The sequence below is a fragment of the Rhinolophus sinicus genome, linkage group LG02 (genome assembly GCF_036562045.2).
Source record: "Rhinolophus sinicus isolate RSC01 linkage group LG02, ASM3656204v1, whole genome shotgun sequence".
Lineage (NCBI taxonomy): Eukaryota > Metazoa > Chordata > Mammalia > Chiroptera > Rhinolophidae > Rhinolophus > Rhinolophus sinicus.
This window is the reverse complement of record NC_133752.1, coordinates 179291234-179295533: the sequence shown is the minus strand read 5'-3', so window position 1 is coordinate 179295533 and position 4300 is coordinate 179291234. Positions and strand designations below refer to the sequence as shown.

General features: G+C 45.2%; 1 pseudogene; it reads right to left on the bottom strand.

Moving 5' to 3' along the window:
• Positions 1 to 237: 237 nt before the first annotated feature.
• LOC109447590 (small ribosomal subunit protein eS24) lies at positions 238 to 662 on the bottom strand (annotated as a pseudogene).
• Positions 663 to 4300: the final 3638 nt, after the last annotated feature.

The following is a 4300-nucleotide window of genomic DNA, read 5'->3' as shown; positions in this document are numbered from 1 at the left end:
AGATTTCCCCCGGCCACTCCAATACTTATCATCTTACAGAATAATTAGTCTTATTCATCTCTACATGCCCCATGCTTTTGCACAACAGTAAACGCCCAAATACTATTTATTGAGCTGTTGAACTCAATTGGGATCTAGGAAAGTTTTTCAATTCCCCCATCAAAAGCAGTGGGTTTTGTTTGTTTCACATAAAAGTTCTTAGTTTATTATTCCTCCTATTAAAAAAAATCTGCTCAGTCACCACAGATAGTCACCGATGAATCTGTACTCCTTCTTTTTGACAGCACAACATTGGCCGTTGCAGTCCCCCTAGCTTTCTTCATTCTGTTCTTGAGTTCCTTTTGCTATTTTCTTGAGGTCTCTTTCTTCTCATGTAAGCCATGTCTTGCAAGTCTATGTTTGGGTTCATTTTCGTTTGTGTAATCCAAGGAATCATAAATCATGCCAAAGCCAGTTGTCTTGCCACCACTAAAATGGGTTCTGAATCCAAATACAAAGGTGACATCCGGTGTGATCTTGTACATTTTGGCTAGTTTTTCCCGAATTTCTGTCTCAGGCACCGTTGCCTTCCCAGGGTGAAGGACATCCATGACCATTTGTTTCCATTGAAGTCATCTATTGGTCATGAACTTCCTGGTCCAGAGAGTTACTGTGTCATTCATGATGGCGACTGACCCTCAAACATCCAGAGGACGAAAGACAAAAGCAGTGCTTTTAAAGGAGACTACAATACTTCTTTTAGTGTTTCTATTAGGATTAGCTGAGTGCGCCTCTCTCTGTCACGAGATCACAGGCAAGCAATCTCTTTGCAGGCCAAAACCCCCCACATTTTGTCTTTTGTCCACCAACACCCTCCAGTACCAATCATATAACGAAAATGTTTGTGGGTCCCAAGTCATTCCATTACGTGGGTCCATGCTTGGTTAAAGATTCATTCATTAATTCACTCATGTGTTCATGTACATATTCAACAAGTATTCAATTGAGTGCCTTTGTGCCAGGCTCAATTCAAGGCAAAATCCCTGTCCTCAAGGAATCTAAATTCTAGTGAAGGGCATGGACACTAAACAAGCAAAGAAATACCAGATTACTAAGAGCTATGAAAGGAACAAACGGGGTGATAAGGCAGAGTGTGAGTAGGAGGGGTACCATTTTAGATAGAAAGCACAAAGAGGTCTAGAAGAGACTCCAGGAGGGGAACGGGAAGCACAAAACCCCTGCTGCAAGAAAAAAAGGGGGCCTATCTTAGAAACTGAAAGGAGCAGAATGGGCATTGCGTAGAATAAACACTTGGGACAAAATGACATTGGAGAGGTGAGCAGGGGCCAGGTCACTTGGAGTCCTGCAGGCGCAGGAGGACTCTTGATTTCATTAAAAGCAAAATGGGGAGCCATTAAAGGATTTTATGCAGAGGAGAGACATGATCTGATTTGTTTTGCAAAAAAAAGCTCTCTAAAAAGCATGCAGGGAGGGTGGAGTGAGAGCAGAAAGACCAGCTACAAGATTGTTACAATGGTCTCAGGCAAGTTTACTGGTGGCTTACAGCAGACACTGGCTGTGGAGAGGAAAGCGGCTCCTACAGGCACCAGCCTCGGTTCTGTCTGCTCTTGCTACCATTCTGAACCATCAGCCCTGCCAGGAGAATTCTCAGTGATGCCACTGTGTGCCCATGAGAAACCCACATGTGGTAGATGGGAGATACCCAGAGTTGGCCAGGAGCCCACGCTCTCTTGTCTCTTACTGTCTCCTGGGCCCCTTTTCTTCTGGCTCAGCCCCTCAAGGAGAGCCCTGCTCTGTGCCAGTGCTTCAGAGGTTTGGAGAGGTTGGCAGAGCACTGGAGTGCCTGAAATCCGACACGGCTGCAGGATTTGGCAGGTATGGGCCGCGGTGGTGGTCTCCGCTCCTACCAGCTGCCTTAGCTGTGGATGCCCACACCATTTTCCTAGGCTCGCCGTCCCTATCTATTTGACTTATTCTCAGACTATCACATTGTTTTCCCCCTTAAAATAGAGGAGCGTTTAAAATCAATTAAACTGAGTTGAAGTGCACTGAACTGTTAAAAGGACCTAGAAGGTGCCCACTGGCGCTGGCCTCAGCCCACCTCTCTACCTGCCACCACTCATCTTACCTTCCTGCTCCTCCAGTGGACCCGCCCCCTTCCTCCTGGTGACCTGGTGCTCTCCCCTGCTTACCTAACTCTTCTTTCAAGTCTGCTGTCATATCACTTCCCTCTAGAGGCTGTCCCTGAGGGCCACCTGCCAGACTCTGTTAGGTGCCCTGATTAGATGCATTCAAATCACTAGGGACTTTTTCTTCATAGGACTCGTGCCCAGCAGGGTGGAAAAGACACACTACAGCTCAGGTGTTTTAAAGAGTAGTTTAAATTTTTTATTTTTATAACTGGTTCCATTTGCTCCCACTCCTGCTGATGAAGGGAGAAAAGAAAAACCCTTAAACTTGCCAATGAAAGATAAGTTTAGAACAACTTGTTTCCCCCAAATAATCAGTTAATTCAAGGTTGAAACTTCCTATCGGGGTTGCTTCCTTCCCTCTCAAGCACTTTTCAACCGTCCTCCTTCCAAAGATGGGGTCTGGCTGTAGGGAGGGGTGCGTGAGGGGCCCTTGGGGCATTGGGCAGGGCCCAGGAGTGCTGCCCTAGCTGAGAAGAGCCCTGCCCATCTGAGTGTCGGCCTCCGATGCTGGTCTTGCACAGTCCCTGCTCTGGGAGAGCCCAGGGATCTCCTCCTGCCCACCACATCAGCCCTTGCTGGCCCCAGGGACCCCCAGGACATCTGGGGCTGCCATTGTCTCCATGTCTGTGATACGTGAGGATCAGCTCCACCCTCCAACCCTTGGCCACAAGGCCACATCTTAGCTTCCTACGGCAAGCTCCCGAGCGGGCATTCCCAGCTGTCTTGGGAGTTTGTCTTGAGGAACTTCTAGAACCCCTGTATGTCACACACAGGCCAAGAGGAAGTGGGGGGCAATCGCAGGCTCTCCTCCACAGAAAGCCACCCACCACATTTTGACTCCATTGTGGCTGCTCCATGGTTTATGGGGTGTCTGGAGAGAGAATTTCCTTCAAGTTGCAAGCGGAAAGCAGTGCCCAGTCTCCTGTGACAACTCCCTCCACTACCTGAACTTTTCTTGTCCCTGCCCTGAGGTTTGCTCAGGATGGGGGCACCTGTGTCTTCCTCTTAATGGAATAGGGCTTTCCCCTTCCCTTCTCATCTTGTCTGTCCCTGCGACCCTGTGATATGGTCTCTCTCGACTTACAGAATGGCTGAGGCTGCCTGAAGCCCATGATCCAGGTTTGCTTTCCGTATACAAAGGCAAGCTTAGAAATCAACCACCACTTTCTCCCCAAACCTTACATGTGTTTTCTCCCCAACCCCACCCCCCAAAGCCTGCCTTTTAGGATTATTGCCTTGTGGATTTGAAAACAAAGTCTGACCCTCAAAACTGAGCAGGGACCTCTTTCTCCTAGCTGGCAGCCACCCTCTCTGAATCCATCCATTCAGGGCAGGGGCTGCATGGTTTTCAGGAAACCAAAAACCACTTCAGCTTAATATTTAAAAAATAAGTTCCTATTCTAGTAATTTCTGTGATTCTTTGCTGAAGGTCTATCTCTATATATCTTTTTGCTCAGCACTGTTTTCTTTGTGACTAACACATATATTTTGTCACATCATTTAACAGAATGATTTAACTTTAAAATAATTATAAAATGTCAAAATTTTCAGGGATCACCGAGACCATTTAATCCAATCCCTTTATTTTAGGAGAAAGAACCTAAGGCCAGAGTGATTAAACGTACTGTTGAAAGTCACACAAATAATGACAGGTGTGGATCTTGAACGTCTCATTTTCTACTCCCAATTTACTACTGTTTTCCAATCCACCCAAGTGCATTTGAATGAGATGTCATTTGCTTCTGTCTCCTAAACCAAAATTATATGATTTCATGGAGAACATAGTTGCCTCAATAGATCAATTTATGGAGACAGACCCTCTTCTGTCTTCTCATTTTCTTCATCTGGCAGACAGGTATATAAATAAGTCATTTTCAGAATGGAAATACTTTCATTTTCTATCATTAAAAAAATCATGCATTCTCATTTTAATACCTATAAAACTATAAAGAAATCTCTACACTGTATTCCTAGCATAGTGCTAGGAAGGACTTAATTCTTGTTGAATGAATACTAATAAAGAAAATAAAAATTATGTGTAATTGTGCTATCCAGAAATAATTATTTACTCAGTGTATATGCTTTCTATTTGTACACATATACACACA